Raw genomic sequence first — 22,506 nt, 5'->3', positions numbered from 1 at the left:
CCTGATGGATAAAGAGTCAAGTTAGGAAGTGGGAAACAGGAGTTAAAAATTCTGTGAGGTAAAGCCAGGAACTGAACCTTGGTCCCAGATTTCTTCAGTCTGCGCTCACACCACAGTGTTATGGTATAAAGGGAACATGAGAGTGGTGGGAGTCCTCCTCCAGCTACTCTAAAGTACAGAAATTGCTACTACATTTTATGGGTGACTGTTCCTCGCTGCTGTTCTTTAGGGGTGAGTTTATGCAATATATTTTAATGAGTCCCTCAAGGAATTTAGCAACGAGTTCCTGGATGCCAGGTGGGCTTAAGTGTGAAGGTGAAGTGAGCAGCTCAGCTTTGCTTATTGAGAATGAGACATTTTCTGCATATAGACAGAAGAAATGTTTTCAAGTGCGTAGCCATCTTTCAAGTTACCAGCTATGATGCCTGAGGAAGTAACTCAGAGGGAGTTTTCAGGATCCTGGTATTACATGCAGTTATCTACATTTTTGCCTAAGTCCCTTCTTAAGTCCACAAGTCCTTCTGTGGATGAGCACAGAACGAGACAAGACCACTGGCTGAACACAAACTAATTTTTGACAGTGCTTATTTTAACTTAGAGCAAAGTGACACCTACTGTCCCACTATATTTCTATTATTACCTGGAATTTATTTGTGGTGGGTTTATTTTTGTAACGGTGAAGCCTATACTTGTGTAGAAGCATCTCGAAAATAAAAAATAGAGACAAGACCATCTCAAAAACATCTGTGTACATTAGCCATTAGTATTACCATCATTCATGGATATCCTCGCAGCAACTTCATGCCTTAAAGGTTCTGGAAGTTGATTGATTGTTCCCAAACTACTACATAGTTTTAGTTGATTAACCACGTATCTTTTTTTGCCAATATGTCTGGCTACCTTTTAGGAGTTAGTGCATTGCTGGCCATATTACAGAAACAGACTTTTTAAGGCTTGGAATCAGATTTGGCAGTAAAGGGTTCAGTTGCAAATTCATAGGTGATCTTAAAATTTCATTTGACATAAAAGAAAATTCTTTGCAATGGAAAAATAAGAGCCTGGATTCTATTTAAAATGACATCTTCACTTGCAAACTTTTTTTCCTTTTCAAGCTTTAACATAAGCCCTCTCAGGGACAGTACTTGCTGAAATTTCTGGTATTTTCCCTGTTCATTTGAGATTGTCTCCCTAGGAATGAAGCAACATCCTGTCTTATTAAAAGCACAAAAGTATCTGTTCAAAATGTCTTCTCATTAAAAGGTCTTTTGTCCTTTTCTTTGGCTTTTTCAGTTTTTGATGAGTTGTTTATATATCTCAATGGTTTGAAAAGACAGATGTATTTTATGTAATCTTCCATGTAAGCTTTTTTCATTTCACTTATGAATTGCTTTTCCATATTTTAAGATGCCGTTACATTTTCATGGAAAAATCACCAAAAAAAAAAAAGTGAGCGGTTATTTGTTTCCCACCGTGAACTTCCAGATAAAGTGGGTATAAATTGCAGTAGGTAATAAAATCCCAACTTATAAATAAGCCACAATTTTATTGTAGAAATAGCAATTAAAACTGTGTTATTCTGTTTTCTTTTTACTCTAAGACTGTAATATATGAGTTTCATTTGGGTAACAGTTAAATAGTTAGCAGTGTGCACTCTGTTTTGCTCAAAGGGCAGCTCTAGGTACTGAAGTTAGAGACCCCAAGCTGCCCAAAGATACAATGATGAACAGCCTTCTCATAGTGAAGGGCTTCAAGAGCCGACCAGGAAAGGCTATAACCTATACCTTATAAACTTGTAAGGAAAAATGAAATACAGAGATGCCAAAACTGTGAACGTTGTAACTGAATAACAATTATTTAAGCACATATGCCAGGCTGTATATACTAGATTTCTGGTTCCTGAAGCACAAGCTTGACCAAAATAGTGTCCTATTATTTCATGTCTATAAACCTTTTCTCAGTTTACCATCAGAAATGCTTTTAACTCTTACAGGTTTTGACACAGTTGAAGCACAGAGCCTTAGTATGCCAGCAAACAAAAGGCAAAACTTCTGTTTTGGTAGTTTAAACAGATGTGCAAATGTGTACTTTGTTGATTTGGAGTACCAATAAATGCGAAAGCTGTTTGACCCATGACAGAGGTAACCAATTTGATTTAAAATCCCCAGTGTTACTTGACATTTCTTCACTGAAACAGGCAATTCATACCAGAGAAAAGCCTTTATTGTTACGACTTGATATGGAAGTGGTATCTGTAAATATCCTAAGCACGTACTTAAAAAAAGAATGTATACATACTCCTAGTTGGGAACAATCAAAGTCTGATGTCTGTGAAGCTCCCAAAGCAAAACATAAAGGAAACCAACGACAAAATTGCTGTTTGTGTTCTCTCTGATGGCTGTGATTAGAAGTTGTTAGATGTTTGTGTTTTGGCTCACTCTTCCTCTGTTCAAGTCCTGCCTTTATTTAAATTGTTGGTTTTAATTTGGATGTAGTCAAATAACTCAGCCATAACTGACAGTGCTTCTGTCTGCACAGGGCTTAAGTTCCATTTAGGTTTCATCATTATCCTCTACACAGAGCTGTGTGTCGCCAGGCAGAGCAAAAGTCTTGTGTTCTAGGGCTGCAGAGCTGGTCAGGCATTTGCCATTAAGTAGCAGGAACAAGGGGAAGGGAAGGGGAGGGGAGGGGAGGGGAGGGAAGGGAAAAAAAGGAAAAAAAAAGGGAAAAGAGAGTTTGGACTATCTAATTGGGAGCCAGATTTATCCCAGCGTTTTTAAAATAAATTTAAGCTGATACCAATTGATGAAAACTCTTCTCAATTATTCCAATATGTTGATTTCAATACAGTCATATGAAGGGGCTGATTTTTGTCCAGTATACTACAGTATCCACTACACACAGAATGAATCTACACACAAATAAATTATGGAGGTCTACAGTTAATATATATTTATATAAACATTCTTTTTTATTTAGTGAAATTGTTTTCTGTTAGAAAAATTCTCTTGTGCTCTTGGTTTTTGGAAGTAATCCCAAGTTTTCAAACCATCACCTAGCCGCAAGGAAGCTGTTGAGAAAAAGAGACAGGTGATAGACTATACTATAGTGAGATAAGTTCTAATATCACTGCCATGTTATAAAAGCATCTAATGAACAGATCATATAGTATGAAGTCAAGAGAACTCTTTGATTCTCTGGCACATGTATTAAAGGATAGATTCGTATGCTATAAAATGCTACTTGAAATGCCTTGTACAGTTCTGTCCTTTAAACACATAAAAATACTTTCTAGTTGAGAGTATGCTGGCCACATATAACATTTCACACAGATATTATTAAATTAGCCAAGTGCTATGGTTTTAATGTGTACCTACTAGATTATTTTTGTTGACAAGGAGACACAGAGGTCAAATTCTGCTCTTGACTTTTCATTTTTTCTGTGGCCATCAATGCATTAGTGTATCCTGAAGAAGATCTTAGTTCTTTGTGTATTAGTGATAATAAAAAATGTTAATGAAATTTCAAGTAAAATAAAATAAAGCAAAGTGGTCATGATCTTTTCTTTGTTTCTACTGTAATTGTGGAAAATGGACAAATTTAATAGAAGCAGCTCTGCAGAAAAGCAGTTTGCATCTTCATGATGGAATTTTCAGTTTTCCTCACTCAAGTTTTAAGTGATTTTAAAAAGAAAAATGTGTCTTTGAATCCTATTATGTAACTTTTATTCAATGAAATGGTCCCCAGGGCTAATCCTGCATGATCAGTATGGATCCACGGGGGAACCCACCTGGAAGAAGCTGGGCCAGCTCCTCTTAGCAGAGCTTGGAGCTCTGGAATATAGCAAGGCCACACATTCTGTTCACATCCTTTAATTGAAATTTAGTTCAACAAGGCTGTCATATGTGTGAGGAGAGAAGTAGAAATACGACTTCCTTTACTGGTCATGTCTTCACAGCCATCACAGATGGTAGAGAGTTTCTTAGCTTTGAAATCCAGTTGACCAGATGTGGTCCTACTCTTGTCCTCAAGACACGCAATCATGACAGTGTGGCATGGTGCCTGAATCAATAAGCTCTGCCACAGCATTTGGCCCATGGTGACAGGGTAAATTGTAGAAGTGATGCAGAGTTGGAAAGGGGAATTGTCTTTCTTTCTACTCGCCCATCACTGGGAAAATACCCGAGCTGTTTTGACTTTCTTATGAGAAAATAGGAATTGATTGACTTTTTGTTGTTGCTGTTGCCTTAATATTGTAATGACAGAGTCAAAGTTTTGAGTTAGGGTTTTTTTTTGGAGGTGGTGGGGTTGTTGCCTCTGAAGATCTGAGAAACAAAGCTGAAAAAGCATCAAACCATAGTTTCTCAGAGTTTTGAGGACAGAATTTGAAGGGGCATTGCACTCAAAATGTGAATTATGCTGTAAAACATAGTGAATCCATTACTTCTTAAAACACAGAAGATTCAGGAACAGATTCCTTAGAGACCACTAGATCTGTAGAATCAAGTAAGGCTATGTTATTGACTGCTATAATTGGTCACATGCTAATCAGACTATGTGTATTTTAAGGCCCATTTATAGCTTAATTTATGACCAATTGCACTACTTGTATGGTATTTAAAGGTGTCGCAGACAGTTTGGATGTAATCCAGAAAGCAAGCAATGTTTTCTTCTTTCTCTAAGAACCAAGCAATGCACTTTTCTTTCCTTGATGAAAGATCCTGGCTCAGCAGGCTGAGCTGCCTCACAAAATGTATATATGTCTGAAACATAAGAAGCTTGCACTGACAAAGAAAAAGCCAAAAATGAAATAAAGAAAAGGCAGCTAGCTTGATGACAAGCTGGCATGTTCAAATTTGAGGCTGAAACTCAATGTGAATCACAACCATCTGACTCTTACTTTGTTTCAGAATTGAAGCAGAGCTCAGATCTTCCAAAGTGAATGATTCTGCCTCAATTTACACATGTGCATAGACCTTCTCCAATCCATGGGATTGCTCACTCATGCACAGAGCTACAGGCAGACAGGATTATCTGGTTAATGCCCTGTAAAATCTTTTTGATTTTTTTTTTTTCCTGATGACTTACCATCATGACACCTTTCCATCTTTTGGAAAGGCTACCAACAGGAAGGACTGTTTGATATAATGAAAAATAGTTCCTATGAAAATAAAAGCTGGACAAATTTTTCAGCAACACTTCCAGGACTATTTTTATAACCCTTTAAAAATGCATGATTGTTTCTAAAGATTTGAGAGAAGGGTTTCAGTAGAAACAGGGCATCCATGGTTTCAATGTCTTACTGTACTGGGAGTTGGGGGGAGCGGGGGCAAGAAGAGGGAGAGGTAGGAACAGATTGTAATAATAAAGCCACACAATAGTATTACACATTAAATAAAGATTTCCCGAATTCCTACCTGTGAATGCTTAGCCTGGTGTTTGTTACACTTCCAAGTGTGAAGGCAAAGCCACAAACATTTATCATGATTGTCAGTAAGCCCCCCTTCTGCACCTCTCCGCATGCTCTCCACTCCTTTCCCTGCATTTCAGAGCTGTCAACATCCATGCTTGCTCAAGCCTCCATTTCTGGCTGTCGGTTTGTTACAGGATTGTTTTACGTGGCCTGCCTAAGAAGAAGCAACTTGATTTGAGGAGGCAAAGAAGGGCTTTTAGGAGCTGGGAGCAGTCCGAGCCCTGGCAGCATTCAAGGTGTCCTCTCTGAGGCTTGTGTCCATTGAATTACCTCAGCACATAGCGAAACCTTCGCATGCAGTAACCTTTACCGAGCACTGCTCTTTTGGGGAATGCTATGCTCCAGCAGCTAGCAGTGTGTTGCAGGGGACCTCAGCTGCAAAAGCTGCTCTGTACCGAAGTCACAGGTCCCTTTTTCTCCTAACTGAGGAATGTGAGAAACTTCTCTTATCTCTTAGCAAATTGTTAATATGATTGTTCTGAATTTATGTCTTCCTGCTGTGCTCTTTGCTCTTTTTTTCTTGGGATTCAATCCCTTTTCTTTGTCTTATTTTATCCCTCTTACAGATTATCAAGGTTTGTTCAGTAACCGTTCTTACGTTTTCCTACATTTTATCATATACTCAAATATGTAATACAGTTCTCTCAGAGTCTATCAGCAGGGGGAGTGCTTTAGGAGTAAAATTATTAATCCTTATTATTTTTAACCCAAATGCCAGGCATTTACACAGAAAAAGTGCCTTTTGGGTGTCTGAAAATACTGCACTGGGGAAGGTGAGGTTTCATGTCATGGACACAAGTGAGGTGAGACTAACTCTAGAGGGAAAGGGGAGGTCTTTCAGGAACATCTGGGGATGATGGACTCACCTGAATTCTGTCTCTTTGAAATGAAATGAAATGCAAAAGAAAAGGTACATTTGGCTTCTCCATTATTTCTGAGGAGCACATGTTTCCCCCGTTCCCTTTCTGTCTGCTAAACAGCGGCCATGAGGAGTGGTGTTGTGCCAAGGTTACCTATGCCCTGCCCCAGGGTCGTCCCTGGGCAGCTTGAGGTCCCCATGGTGGCAGGGGCTGGCCCAGCCTCCCACCCAGGGCCACTCTGTCCGGCCCCGTGGCTTGTACCCTAACAGTGGCATCACAGCCACGCGACCCCAGCAAAGTCAGGTCTCCAGCATGGTGAAGCTCAGCCCAACACTTCCGCCAACAATGCCATGCGTTGAGGGTTTTAAGGTTGTCCCTAAACTCTTCCAAACAAATCCCACAATTCTTTAGGGGACCTTCTAGTCTTTTCTGGAGCAGTACAGTAGATGCCACAGTGTTGGCATCTCATATTCATGCATTTCAGTTTCCAGCTCCAGCAGCTCAAGGAAAATGCAGTGCAGATGCTGCTTTCAGACTTAATTCTTTGCAGCATCTGTGGATGAAGGAAGGAGGTAGTTAATACTTATCCTACTTGTAATTTTTGTGATGGAGCTAGGAGAGGAAGCCTGTGGTTAGGATTATAATGGCTAATGACATGACAGTCTTCAGTCATTGTCAAACTGAACTCCATTCACAGCTAGACGTGAAGGGATTTCTTTTTTTTACCCACAGCAGCCCCCATGAGATATCTACATCACCAATCTATTTTTAATTATGGTGATTACTAATAGATGTTTTCACTTGCAGTCCCAGTTCTTGTATTTGCCATTCGTGGTATTTCATAGCTTTAATTTATGCTACTTCACTGCCATTGGCTTTGTTTGGCAGTTACACAAATAAAAAGCGCACCTTCACTCTCCTGTGTGCTTTGTGTCATCACTGCACAATAGCAGGCATTGTCCACATTTTGAAGAAGGTCTGATGCAGAAATTTGCTATAAGAGTAACCAGTATTTCGGAGACTGAAATGAATATCTTCTGGTTGCACAAACACAACTAAATGAGATATCCTAGGGTTATTTAAGACTTAACTGTTTAGGATCCAGGAACTCACTCCTGACCTCTGTTGTGGTTTCCTTTCAATATCTGACCTTAGATTTCATGATGATATGTACTTTTATATTTGATAGTCACTGCAATATCTTTCATAATCAGACTGTGTAGACACTCTTCCAAATATACAAACATGTGCCTTAAGTATTAACTATTTTATTTTACTCTGCACTTCTGCTCGACTTCCAATAATATTTTAAAATGTACTGTAGACTGCCAAGTATCTTCAATAGCCCTTTAAACTACGCAGATAGGCTATGAAACCTGTACATCCAACCTCCAACTATGACTGCGACGTATTGTGGTCTCACAGAAAAGCAAGTTGCTAGTTATTGTGGTACGGATTAAATTATTTGTTTGTCAGGAAGGACTCACAGATATCCATACATTTGTACTTCTTCAGTGCTAGTGTTATACAATAAGGGAAGTTTCGCTATGATTTCCCTTCCATGCTGGGAGTTTGTAGGCATTATGTCTTGCCTTCCTTCATGTGACCTCAGTGAAGAAAGAAAATTCAAAATGTCAGAGTCAGCTCAAACTCCCAAAGAAATCTACTATGGGACTGCCAGCCCATCAGTGAAGTTTGCTTCCAATTAAATGGATTAATTTTGTACAGTTCTGTCTGTAACAAAATTTTCCCAGATGCTGTAAAATGATATCACGAGGCTTCCAATTCTGCGATTATGAAAGAGTTGTACCATTTTGCATGTAGATTTGGGGAGGATGGCTACTGAGGATTCTCTCTAGTTCCTATTGTACAGATCAATCACGTAGTTTTTCTGGAGCCTGGTCCTTAATCCCTCCCAGGGGGTCCTTGTATTGAGTAGGACTAAAATGAGACTTCCTCAAGAGCAAGAATTTGAGGCTTGATAATCAGAAATTAAGTGGAGTGGGTGAAATAATTTTCTGCACCTTGTTTCACATTCCTTCCCTCTAAACCCAGTCCAGGTTTATGCCTTCTTGTTCATATCACTCTTTGAAGAAGTGCAGAGTGAGACAGACACAAGTGTGTCCTCTGTGTCATTTCTAGGCTAGGCACTTGGTGAAATTTCGAGTCCCAGAGAGATGATTCTGACAGCAGTGTCAACATACACTGACACTGGCATGACATAAAGACATACACAATTAGAATGGTTTCGGAAATCATTCTGACTTCATGCTCTCTATTTCCTTTCTGGCTTACTTTTATCATGTTTGCATTTTGCTCCTAATGCAACATTTCTTCTCCATGTTTCTTCTCCATGTTTTCCCCGATGTCCCCCACCCTGCTCTGGAAGATCACTCCTTTCTAAGCTAAAAATTAGTATTCTGATCACATGGAAACAAAGGGACTGATGTTCCAAACTGGTGAAGGAAAGCCTGAATATTTTGTGTAACTTTCAAAAATGTCTGAGTCCTTTCTTTCAACGCTGAAACCAGTGAAAAGTAAAGATTTAAAAAACAAACAAACAAACAACAACAAAACAAAACAAAAAACACAACAAAAATCCCCCCCAAAACAACCAGATATTTGTTCAAGATGGCCAAGCCTCCTACCGTCTCATACGGAGGAAAAAATGTAAGGTGGCCAGCCCTAGAGGTACAACACTGCTATAATTATCTGTGTGGAAGCTGCATAGAAATATGGAAGTGATTTTGAACTCAGCTATACCTCTAGTGTAGTTCTTGCAGGCATGAAGTCAGGGAATTAACTCACTGAATGTTCAGAACCCAAGTTCAACCTAAACTGCATGGAGAGGCCACTCCTGATGCAGCCAGTCTAGCAAAATCGGAGTAGCAGTCATGTCTGGAAAGTCTGGGGCCACAGCCTCTGTTGTCTGGTCTGTCTGTTCTTCATGTATCACAGAGTTTCCTTTACCCAAGCAAGCCTGGTGATTTTCATTCCTCTGCAGGAGGATTGAATATTATCAGTTTAAATATGGTTTTATTGTTAATAAGTACTCTTCACACTGCTGGTAAGGGCCCCCCAGGGCCTAACAAAGATCATTCTTTGTTTTAAAAGAATCTCATAAAAGTAGATTGGTTGTCCTGATCACATAGACAGATGTGTGCTGTCCTAACACTCCCTACTCCCTGCAGTCCACAGTGTGCACTTGAGGAGTTCAGTCATATGAACCTCACTAATCATCACGATGTCAGTTCAGGTCATACTGCCACAGACTGAATGAGGCATCCCTGAGCTAGATATGCGATGGAGTCCCATCATGCTCTGAAGTACAAAAGAGCTATGCTGCTCTGCAGCAGTGGAGGCAGAAAGCTAACCCTGAAAGACACCATGGCTTTTAGGGCAGCAGTGATGGAGCCTCACCATCTCGAAGTGTAAAGCCCTTTATTCCTATTTTTTTTTTGTCCCCTTTACCTGAAAGGTTCAAATGGCAGGAAGATGTGCCAGGGGAGGTTCAGGTTGGACATTAGGAAAAGGTTCTTCCCCCAGAGGGTGCTGGACACTGGAACAGGCTCCCCAGGGAGGCGTCACGGCCCCAAGCCTGACAGTGTTCAAGAAGAGACTGGACAACACCCTCAGACACACGGTGTGAACTGTGGGGTTGTCCTGTGCAGGGACAGGAGTTGGACTCAATGATCCTTGTTGGTTCCTTCCACCTCAGGACATTCTCTGATTCTATGAAATTAACTGCCCCTTTAAAAGTTTCAGCTTCCATTTTTAACTTGTGCCATGTAGCAATGCATGCAGTTTTCAAAGAAAAACACACCAGGGTTCTGGAAATCAGATGCTGTGTTTTAAGCATCACTTAGGCCAGAGGACTCTACTTAAGTGGAGTCCACTCATGTATTTTTTCCATCTTCCTATAATTCCACTGAGTGCCTTATTGGAGACCTCTTTGTTTTACCTTCCCACAGTCTTCATAGATAAAAAATTGCCACTGTCAGAACTGCTGAATCACTCTGTCACCTCCTCCAGCTCTTCACTGCCTAAACCTCCCCAGTTGAGATCATTGATTCACCAGCTACAAAAATCTTTTAAACTTCTGCTTACAAGCATCCAGGTTCTTCTTTGCCTGCTTGCCAAACCTGATGCTGTTCATACCCCTAAGCATACAGCTCCCCTCTCAGCTATAAATTACCCAGGAATGCTCTTCCCTATTGGCAGGTCTTCAGTCTTTCTTTTGCCATGCACACAGAACCACTCTTTCCTCTTTGCTCTCTACTTGAATATATGAATAGGACAGATGCTAGCCTTTTGTTTTCAGAGTGCTAAGCAGGTTTCTGTGTCCAACAGTTGTTTCTCTAATCTTGCCAATAGCTCTTATTTTAACTTTCTGCTTCCAGTGATCTCCAGAAGAAGCAGTTTATGCATGACAAGTGGACATTGTTTGGTGTTTTAAAAAAATCTCAGACAACATTGGCTCTTCTTTTTTCAATCATTCTGCTTCCTTTTGTATGGTTGCTTTTGAGCTGAGGTGTGTGCAAGACAGTCCTTTTATTATTTGCTGCAATATTTTATAAGGATTTTTATACAGCTAGGAAAGTGGTGACAGTAAATCGTTTTCTAATACACCAAGGCCACTACAAGGAATGCTCTGCTTGTTGTTAGGCAGAAACTTGGGCTGAACTCAACACAGCATTTGGCTAAAATTGCTCACTACTGACACATCTGCTTTATCAATCTATTGTGGAGGGAAGGAAGGGCAGAAGTTGTGGGGGAGACAAATTATAAAAAGTCCCAACACCTCAAATTATTATTTTAAATTATTTGTGTTGATATGAATGTAGAAGAAGATTAGCTGACTTTCTGGAATCACAGCACCAAATTACAGTGATGTAGGACGTGAAAAATGTTTTCTGATACACAGAGACTTTCTATTCCTTCTTCTGCTGCAGTGCTGTGTGCAACAGAGAGACACCCAAGATTTGGTTTACAAAGCTGAGCCAGAAAGTGCTTTATTTTTATTCTTTCGCTGCTCTGTTCATAGGCAGGCAGTGGAATACTTTCTCCAACCTGGAGCCCATTTAAAAACAGACAGAGCTACTTTTTGACTTGCATGTCAATTCGGATGTCTAAAAAAATCTCTTCCAAATGTAATACTTTTAAACATAAAGAATTCCACTAAAAAAAAGTTTTAAATCCACGAGATTTAACACTGGAAGGGTGGTGCTAGAAACTGAAACATTTTTCTGACTTGAAGACAAAATACACCTTAAAGACAAAGTAGAGTAAACTCTTCTGACTTATGTAAGAACAAGGAAATGATAAATATTTGTCATGTGTCATCTTACGCCTGACAGTGTTCACTGCTTGTGTTCAATTCACATTTTATAAGAGGGTCTCTGTATTATGCTGATGCCAAGGACATTGATTTGCTCTCCTGAGAGCTCATGTGATGGGAAGTATGTAGTGTATAGTGAAGTACACAAGGATGTCAATGGGAGCTCTTCAAATCTGTAATATTTGATATTCCATTTCACACACATTTTGGCAGCCAGGAAATCTGACGAAAGCTGTTGCTGATCAAATCTCCTGGTTTCTTTCTCTTAAGAGCCTCACCGGCAAGACAGGCTTTATAAGGCAATGTCTTGGGAAGCTCATAAGAACTTGCTTTGAAGCCTGTTGAAGACAGGTGGATTTCCACAGGCTTTGGCTCAGCTTGTTCACTGAATAGAAAGGGTCCTTTCATACATGTATGTTTTTATGGTCAATTGGGATCTTGACCTGACTATTTAATCTCATGGTGCTAGATGACATGCCCAGGTTGGTTCCTCTGGACACCTTCAGCTCTGGTGACAGCTCATGTTTTCCTATTTTTGCCCCCCAGTAAACAAGGAGAAGGAAATTAATTACTTATGTAAATCCTTAGGCAATTTTGCATTCAAAGTTAATTTGGGACAGAACCTCTTTTTGTCACTGATGGCTGTTTAAGTAGCTCAGAACATGATTTTTAAGATTTATTGTACACACTGGTGTTGCATTTTTGAATCTGTATCAAGCACTCAAATGTATCAAATTATGATAGTATCTTCAAGGCTGTGTAATTGATGTAATAATTTCTAACTTATTTGCTTGCCATTCCTTGCAGAAGGACCATTTAGAGGAAGAAAAAATATTTGTGAAATGGCTGTTTGGCATATAGATTAAACTCTTTAAACAAGATGGTTTTGAGTCAGAACTTCTCTGCAATAAAATAGAGTTCTACCATTTACAAGATTCGTAAATATAGATCTTGGCTTATTTCTCCCCATTAAATTCTATAAAACAGTTAACGATGCAGAGGCAGTGACATAAGCTAGGAGAACATGGGGCTTTACTTGAAGCTGCCATAATGTTTGTGGTTGAGCCTATGAGAAGTAGCCCATAGTGATTTCTTACAAAGAGATGGCAAGACAGCAATGAGAACTGTGCTAGACAGCATTAAAACTCCAGCCACATAAGCAGAAGCTCCACTTGATAGATCAAATTCAAGGTACTGGAAATCTGGAAAAGAAAAAAGGCTAACCTTAAGACTTGCATCAAGCTATAGCTGTTTTACAAACAGGATGATATGTGACCTGCTCTTATAGGGGTGTGTGTATAGCATTTGACACTCACTTTCATTTATCTGTTTGTGGGAGGAATTTATTATACAAGGAGTTGCATGATTTCAGAACAGATAGCTGGAGTTCACCTGGTATCTGTTCCTGTTAACACAGCTTTTTCTATCTCTTTATATCTATCTCTTGCTAAATGCAGATATGTATACATGTATCCATATATATGGATATAGATGTCCTTATGTATATTTGGAGAGAAAGAGGGAGACGGAGAGGCAGAACAGAGATTTCATTCAGGACCACTTTTTGATTACTGCATCTTTTTTCTGCATTCAAAATACTAAACAAATCAATTTCATAAGGAGTTTCCAGGTAGGCCGGTTTCCTAACTAAAAATAGTATTATGTGAAACAATGGGAGGAACATCAGGATTGTCCTTCTGTTGAACCATAGAAAAATTTAGTCTCCAGTAGTATTAAGCAGTAATTGACACAATGGTTTCCAAAGATTGTGGCTGGGACATGACCAGCTGCTTTGGGGTATGCAATCCTGAACACATCACAAATGATCATTTCCCACCAGATTTGAGACTCTACGCATAAGTAAGGTCATACCACCTTGGATTTCTAACACCAAATGCTCAAGAAATGTGGCACCAAAACTTCAGAAGAAGAGGTAAGCACCTTGTAATGATAACTGTAAAATAAACCATGCACCGGAGAGATATAAGCAAAAGCTTACCTGAATTTCGTGAAAGAAATAGGCATTTTTTTTTTGCACTTGTTCAGACCTGGGACCAGGAAGGAAATCAAACAGAAGATAAATGTTTTAAAAGCAACATCGAAAATAAGTTCCTCTCATGGCACTTTTCTGTCACATTGTCTCTCCTGTGTGTCATGGTGATGAGAAAACAGTGAGTGGCATTCTGATGGCTGGTTGTCTTTGCAAGGATGGACCTCCTTCTTTCTGTGTGGGGAGATGAAGATACAGCTGGCAAATACGGAGTCCCACCTTAAGCAGTCATCTTAGCTTGGATTCATCTCTGTCATCTTTAGCAGTTCTGTGACCAACAAGAATTTTGTGCAGGTGCTTTTTCTCTGTTCTCTTTTTTTTTTCACATAAAAAAGGAACCCAAAGAGTGGATCATTCTAGACACTGTTCTCTGCTGTTCTGCCAGAAGAAAGTCCAAGCTGCAATGAGATTTATATGAGTGAAAGCTTCCACACATGGGAAGATACAGGAGTTAGTTGGATGTGTGCCCCAGGAGAAGCTCAGGTGGATGAAAAGGCCTTCTGGGATCTGGGATTTACTGTTTCAAAGACAGGAAACCAGTTGTGTGCACATGCTATACTGGTTCAAATTTAGAAGCTATTTTTGAAAATAAGTCCCTTAACAATGTTAATTACTTATATATAATCCTTGAAGTTATATTAGTGGTAGGAATTTGAACACTACTCACACAACTTAATATAATTATAACATTAAGATTCCTTTTATACTGTTGAACTATCACTGCACTTTAAGAGGGATGGTAGGTTTTAAAAAGCCACTGGAAACACAGAAGTAAAAATAAGCATCAAGGTGCTTAACACAGAAGGAACAACATCTAGGGAGACTAAAAGAGATAACATTTCCTTCATATAATAATTTCATAACTGTATAATTTTTAACCTCTCATCACTATTTCCTTTTTCCTCTTGGGTTTACAGGTGCTGTTGATTCTGCATGGATCAGAAGTATAAAGGAGAAACCAGAAGGTGGACAGGTGCAAATGGCAATCAACATAACCTTCATCAACGTCCTTTTTCATTAATTTGCAAAACCATTAGAAACATGTTGCAAAATTCTCATACTGAGCTGCCACGTTGGCACAGTTCACTGGCTAACACTTTTAAACCACGGCAAATTCAATAGGTTATTGCATCCTGATACTCTTCATTAGCAAAGTCCAACAGTCTGATCCTGTCCAATGGATCTTCTAAAAATTGCTAAGCCACTTTTATGTCCACCAAAGGGAATATGAGATGCTCATAAGGTTCATACACACAATGTTGCCAGTTCAGCTGATGGTTGTCACATGGTAATAAAAAAGCAACGATAAAGCTGGATATTTAGAGACAGTAAAAGTAATATTTTATCAGCTGCTTTGACCTTTTCATATCAAATGGTTAATAGTATTTGGAGCAAAGGAGAGTGACAACATTACAGCCGTAACAATCATTACCTATTTCAGTTGAAAAAAACCAGCTCGTATGTCACCAGGCTTGTTTCTACCTATTCAAGCACTTACCCTTTGGAAACTATCTTCTTCTCGCTCCTTGAGCCTTTTCTTCAGGAAATGCTAATTAAATTGCCTTTACATAGACTTTCCTTTTAGCAGATCACTGGGGAACTGTTCCTCCTGTTGCAATTACTGTCATTGAAATTATTTCCAGTCTCGGTTTGCACAGGGATGCGTGGAATATATTGCACTTCCTCCAGTGAAACAGACTGTTCCCACAGCAGTGCAACCCCGTTTTCCCTGCTGGTCACACAAATGCGAATGAGAGCATTCATTCTCTCTGCACCAGGGGTTAGCTCCATATATATCTCTTGTACAATATAGAAACAAGAACATTAGCATATTATGATCTGGTGATGGTCATCATCATTGTTATTGCCTTTAAACATGCATGCATTTTACCAAGATATATCCCCGGATAAGTTGTATATATTACAGGGCCATTTTAAGAGCATATAGGTGGCTATGAGTTCCATGGGTTGTTTTTTGTTTGTTTGTTTTCCCTCTACATTTTAATATCTCACTAATTGTTAGAACAGACATATTTCCCTGTACTGTCCTTTTTCCTGCAAGCATTGTTTGGTAAAGGCTCATATGTCTCCAGACTGGCCAGTCTATTCCAGACCCACAAACAGGTGTTTTGACAACCTCCGAACACTTGCAGTTCCTCATTAAAGTGCTGTGAATGGCACATGCGAACAATCATGCAGCCTTTGCCAGTTTTTGTGCAGTTCTGCTACCACAAGAAAAAATTTATAAGCTCTCATTCCTTTGAATGATTTCATCAGTGAAGATTTCATTTTTAAGATTCACCTCCAACAACTGTCATATATCAACATACTGGATAGTTTACAAAAAAAAAAAAAAAAGAGCTATAATTATATCTGTGGTTATAAGGTCTGACCAAAATTATTAGGAACTAAGATAATTTTTCCTGACTTTGAATTGCTTTTACTAAGCAACGATGACTATAGTATATCTGTGAGTATACTACGAATTTTTATGTCCTCTTCGAGAATTACTTTTCAGATTTATCACCAATTTTAATACATGTGGGCTTTAAAAATGTGTGTCCTCTAAATCTAGGAAGGGGTTTTGGGAAGGCATCTAGAAGAACCACTATGGCTTCATCTAAACTGAAAAATTCTTGGTGAACTGAGAAACTGAACTTGTTTCTGCACACACCCAGTTCCTTTCATGACAAGACAACAGCAGAATCGAATCAGACAGTGGTATTTCTTAAAAAATTCCCTACCTCATCTTATCTACCCGAGAGGACTTCTATATAAAGGTATACTTGATTGCAGAACCCAAAACTTAACAGATTTCACATTATTTTGTCCTAATAATAATAATAATCTTTCAAATTGAGTCTTGATTGACTCCATTTGTACTCACAAGTTTAGTTTAGTTTAGTTTAGTTTAGTTTAGTTTAGTTTTGTTTTAAGTGAGGGCATGTTTAACATTACAGGCTGTGACCCACCAGCAGGGTATTTACATTTTCCTAGGTTTAAGCCCATGAGCAGTGATTTCAATTTTTAAATGACCCAAGCTTAAAAAACCCAATTACTTCAACTATGAGACTATCTTACTGTCTTTGTTTGAAATCTATTGAATTGGGAGGATCAGGAATGTGTTGTATGAAATCCCGGTCCTGTAGAGTTCATTGACTTCAATGTTATTTGGGTTTTTATCTACTGCTTTCTAAGAACAGTCTGTCTTATTATGGAGGTGATATACATTTACATGGATCTATACAACACAATGAGTCCTTATACCAGCTGCCTGTGAAACAAGCCCCTTGTATTCTTCCTGTTAAGTCATTTAAGGCTACTATAAACCTACTGTCCAGTCTTGAAACTGAGGAGGAGGTGTATAAATTTGAAAGCTTAAAGTTGGTGCGGCTATATTAAATTATGTATTTCCACCAAATCTTTTCTTCTTTACATTGAGTGCAGAGATGTGATCTGTACAAAAAACCCCAGTGAGCTTGTTTAGTTGAATTTATTTCACCCTGGTCATGTTAAAATGATATATATAGATTACATTAGTTTAGTTCAGTAAAAAGATTTAATAAGAGCAGAGATTTGTTGATATAACGGAGATTCAGGTTACTTTGCTCACCTTAAAATATATATATTGGAACAGTTGTTAAGAAAAGAATGACTGTGTGTTAAAAATTACAGATAGAAATAGAGGTTTTTCCCCTTAGTGTTGAGGTCCCTTACTGCATCAGGTGAGAAGCAGATGCTGATGATATAGCATTGTTCCATAGGTTTGTGCAGGACAGTACCATATTAATACAAAACAAACCCAGAAATTCTTAAATAAAATAGTTGCTGGGAAAAGAGCAGAAGAATGACCCATCTCCTCATTCTCCTCCCTGCTTTAATGCTGTATTTCGTAACTACTGAATGAAAGCGACTGGAGGGTACGTCAGCAGGCACACAGCTGTAAGCCCCACAGAGCTTTAAAACAGGCTGCATCAGAGCAACTTAACTTTATTTTGGGAGGTTATGGAATAAGTCAGAACCTGATCTCTGTTACAGCTAGATTCCAGAGATACGATCTATTTCAGCAGGGCTCAGAGTGGCCATATTACTGGAAGTGGGTGAAAATCCACCTGGATTTGACTCTCCAGACATGCCTAATTAGAATTCTTTAAAAGCTGTAATGATTTTTTAGAGGACTACAGATAGATTCTAATAGTGTAATGATTCTGTAACATGTCTGTTCCTGGAAACAGCATATGAATACTCACAAGATTACTGTATCATTTACATGTTCCATACACTTCTCAATTTCAGAAAGAAAATTAAGAAAATCTGGAGAAAAACAGGAAAGACTGAGTTAAATCGCTGAGTTTCTGCTTTGGGAAACGATAAGCAGGTACCTATAGATATTCACAGTGGAGGATCATTGTTAGCAAATGTCTGTCTTGCCAGACTGGAATTTGGAAAACATAGATCAACTTCTATTTCTGCCCTGGACATTCTATACAATTGACTTCATTAAGGACCCAGTTCCATCTCACCTAACTTTACCATCTGGAAGGGGAATTTTTGCTCTGAGCTAGTTGCTTACGCTCTGTCCTTCATCATGCTACAGCAAGAAGATATTTCACTCCCCTTTCTAGATTCTGCATGGACGAAATCTCCTCTAGCTGCCTGTCTCTGATAAGCTGTTCTGCATGGGTGCTAATTTTCTCCCAGGTTCCTTCCAAGACAAACCCTGAGCATGAACAAAGAGAGAGCTTTGCCTCAAGGTCCACTCCACGCAAGAGGTATGGGCCACACCAGTAACATCTGCTAGTTTTGAAGAGACATAATTACAGAAGAGACTAGACCCCTGTCTTAGACTACTGCTAAATGCTTAACTTTGAAATAGCTATTAGATGTGATTAAGACTGGGTCTCTATATGCTTCTCACACTGTAAAATAAGAATTATGATAAGCTTTTCTCTGTCTCAAATTCTTAGCATTCAACTGACCTTTAAGTGCTTCTGTGTTAGAAATGTGCAGTTCAGTGCGACCACAATACCAATTAAATAAAATTTTACATATTTTTAATCTGAGTCACAGAATCGTAGAATGGTGGAGGTTGGAAGGTACTTCTGGAGGTCGTTTGGTCCAACTCCCCTGCACAAGCAGGGCCACCTGCAGCTGGTTGCCAAGCACTGTGTCTGGATGGGCTTTGAACATCTGAGATGTAATGCTATTGATTCTCCTATTACTGGTTAAACCCAGTTGTTCACTTAATATTTATTTAAGTTACCCAGACTTTTCTCTTTTTTTAAAAAAAAAGGTACAAAAACTTCAGTTTAGAACATTTATTTGCGGGGGGAGAGGATTTTATTTGCTAAACATAGCAAGCAGATAGTAGATCTGGATACGGATAACAGATTTGAAGTCCATGATGACATTGCTTTGCCAGCTCCTTCATTAGTCCTTAAAAACTCGTTTTATCTCTCACAGTTTCCTTCATATGAGCAGCCTGCTGTTGTTGCACTGCAATGGATTAACCTTTCTCTAACAGTTTTTTGAGGGTAGCTTCAAAATGGCTCAGAGGGGAAAAAAGAGCTAGGAGATTTGAGCCAAATTTATGCTGCAGTTGGTACCCTTCTGAGTGCGCTCACAGAGTGCTGGCTTCTGCATTGATTAAACACAATACAAACCATTCTCCACATCTTATTGCAGCACTGGGGCAGGTGTCCAAGTTGCTATGTTAATTTAATGCCACTGATATCTGTGAAAATTTTTGTGCCTCTGGTTACTGAAATGACAAACACAAAGGAACCTATAGAAATCATCACACATTTCATGAAATGACCAGGAACCTCATTAGCAAAATAGCAATTTCCCCTGTTTTCCCATGAGAGGCGGTGGGTGAGAGATGCATCGAACAACTGGCAGTTTTATTTTGGGAAGATGGAAATCGTAGTTTTCTCTGTGTGGTTCAGCATCTGACAGTCGCAAATTTTTATTCCCCTGAAATCTTCCAAATCTGGGAATCTGGAGTTACTCATGTGGTTCTTTCAAGCAGCTCATGCCTGCACACACAAAATGAATGTAATGTTTCTTGCAGGTTGGGAAGTAAAAAAAAAGGATAGCCAAGAAGGAGTTGGGGGAAAAAAAAAGGAAAGCAGCGTACCCACATCACCGCCACTTTGCTGCTCTCCCAAGATTCAGATTCCAGTTTGGCCAGAGGTGAAATTGATAGCTCTGCAGGAGGAATGTGGGAATAATGGGCTATGGACACTATGAATGAATTATGCACTGCAGGCACAGGGCTCCTCAGCGCATCACTGTCTGAAATTTTATTTTTATGTGGCAGATATTTAGAAAATTGAGGAGCGCCTCGGAAAGTTGGGACAGCTGGTGGGGGCGTGCGGGGCGCTGGGGAATGCCGGGGCCGGCCAAGCAGGGCTCCAAGACGCCGGCCAGCCCACCGCCCCAGGAGCAGCCCCCCACTGCCGCCACCAGGGCTGGACAGATGCTATGAAAGGGTTGGCATTAAGTGCCTTTTGCAGGATATTAACCCAGCATCCTAACTGGTTAAAAAAATGAATTGTCACTGACATTATGTCGGCCCACTTGGAGCCTTCTCTGCTACTTTCCGCAGTCTGGTAACTATTATGCACAAGAGATCAATATTCTCCTCAGCGCTGGAATTTAAGTAATGATTTCCAATAAAACCTATTTCAGACTGTTCTGGCTAGAGGACAGAGACAAGCCACAAAATATAATGCACTTAAAGCCTTTCTTTTCCCCTCTTTTCTTTCTTTTTTTTTTTTTTTTTTTTTTTTTTTTTAAGACTTGAATAATGGAAGCGAGATCTAGTGATAAGACACATGCACGCACACAAAAAGGAGGCATTTTGGTCCAGGCCAATATGCTTAGCTAATGGCTGTAAGCTGACACCCATAATGAAATAAAAATGTCTCGATGCAAGTGCATGGCTGTGCAATTGCTACCAACACCCACCCTGGCAGCCCCAGTGATGGGTGCTGGGGAACACGCCCTTCCACATCACTTTTTTTCACTTCTCTCTGTTTTTCAGCAAACAAAAGATACTTTTCCAAAAGGGAATTAAGTAAATACTTCACAATTTAATGCTGCAGAAAGTCTGATGTCTTTAGACATGGTGAATAGCTCCAGTTCCCAGTAACTATAATTGACACTCCAGGTGCTCAGCACTTCTGAAAATCAGGTTTCTAGTACTGTTCCAATTCTTTTTTTTCCTACTTGAAAGCTTTTCTTTTCTTTCTTTCTTTTTTTCTTTTTTTCTGGTCTTTGTGAAAGAATCTGAAGGGTGTACGAAGATGACTGGTACTTGAGGAATGAAATTTCTGATCTATTATCTGTTAGTGAAGGAAATAATTTACAGAGGTGAGATAGATAGAGACGTACACATATATCTTCCTAGTTGTCACAGTTTAATATTTTGCTTTCGGCCTCACTGTACTGCCTAGTTTCTTTGTGTCCCACAGTGCAGACTTCAGACAGAAGAAAGACCCTTTCCAAGTGTGCTAAGGCTGGACTACTGTGGTTAAAATGGTTTCCCCTGGATCTCTCTCACAGCTTGCAGTTGTCTGATTTCAATCAGTGGCAGTTCTCTCCACATGTCTAGCCATCAATCTTCTCCTGCTCCTGGATGAGTGTGTCACAGCATGGTGTATGTTCCAGTTAAAAAATAGACTGCACCACAGCTCTCCCTCCTCAGTCATTGATAAGTATCCCTTTGATATTTTTATTAAAAAAGAAAGAAAACACTTATGATATATGTTTCTGGAAAAAAAAAAAAAAAGGGCAAGAAAAAAAGAGAAGCCTGAAGCACACTGAAGCTCTGGAGGCTGTAGGAACAGCAGGAAGCAGGGAGGGAGCTTGGGGTAATGTGGTTATGATGAAGCTATTGCTTGGTAAGTTACAGTTTGTGTAAGAGTTGAGGATTTCAATCTTTATTGCTTTCCTCCCTGCACTCCTCCAGCAATAAAAGTGCTCTGGATGTTGTGTGAGTCTCCAGTATTCATCTACTTCACACTCCTTCCTCCCCCCATGGTGAATAATTATTGCTATTTGAAAACAGAGCTGCTTAGAGATGGAGGAGGTTTTGTACAAAACCTAAGCCGAGCGTGTCATAGTCCCTCGCTCTCCCCTTTGGACCTTCTGGAAAAGGAAATAAATGGCTGTTTCTTTGTTTTCATTCTTCTTTTAAATTACAGGCTGGTCTGTCAGTCTCCTAGACCAGCTTTCCTCTGCATGGCTGGAGTACATGCACAGGAGCATGCAGAAGTTTCCTGATAAAGAGGACGGATTGACCTGTCTCCAAATAGGTGTCCTTATCCAAAGTAAACCCACCTTCTGAAAAGACTGAAGCTGCAGAGGGTCTGCATAATAACTCCGCTTCTGACAAAGCACTTTTCCATGACAGAGCTCAAAACACTTTATAAAAGAAGGTAAGATTGTTATTCTTGTTTTAGAAATTGAAAACTCAGGCACAAGAAAAAGCAAATTGTGCAAGGAGGCAAGTGACTTGGGGGACTATAAAACTCCTTTCTCCCAAGTGTCAGGGTTGTATTTAGGTGGCGCTCTACTTAATGTCTCATCCAGTAATGAGCTTTTACTCTTCATATATCGAAGCCGATGAGATTCAGCAGTTAAAGAAAGATTGCATAAATAGGCTTGAGTCAGTCAGGCTTGAGCCTGTTTTTCACATATGATGTAAAAGTCCATTTCATTGCTCTTGCCTATAATTCTAGTTTAGAAAGAAAGTAAAAGGGGAAAGCAGCCAGCTGGGAAA

At 39.5% G+C, this 22,506-nt stretch overlaps 1 long non-coding RNA gene across 2 annotated transcripts; it reads left to right on the top strand.

Moving 5' to 3' along the window:
* The first annotated feature begins 13,659 nt into the window (after positions 1-13,659).
* Positions 13,660-21,429, top strand: LOC135987093 (uncharacterized). Of its 2 annotated transcripts, XR_010605957.1 has the most exons (4): positions 13,660-14,012; positions 14,636-14,691; positions 18,015-18,096; positions 21,197-21,429. It is a non-coding gene; the product is annotated as an uncharacterized LOC135987093 (long non-coding RNA). The 2 variants fall into 2 exon arrangements; XR_010605956.1 differs by lacking the exon at positions 21,197-21,429 and having other exon boundaries at positions 18,015-19,069.
* The last annotated feature ends 1,077 nt before the right edge of the window (positions 21,430-22,506 follow it).

This window comes from Caloenas nicobarica, chromosome 3 (genome assembly GCF_036013445.1).
Source record: "Caloenas nicobarica isolate bCalNic1 chromosome 3, bCalNic1.hap1, whole genome shotgun sequence".
NCBI classification, from domain to species: Eukaryota; Metazoa; Chordata; class Aves; order Columbiformes; family Columbidae; genus Caloenas; species Caloenas nicobarica.
The sequence above is the reverse complement of the archived record's forward strand: the minus strand, read 5'-3'. Positions and strand labels throughout refer to the sequence as shown.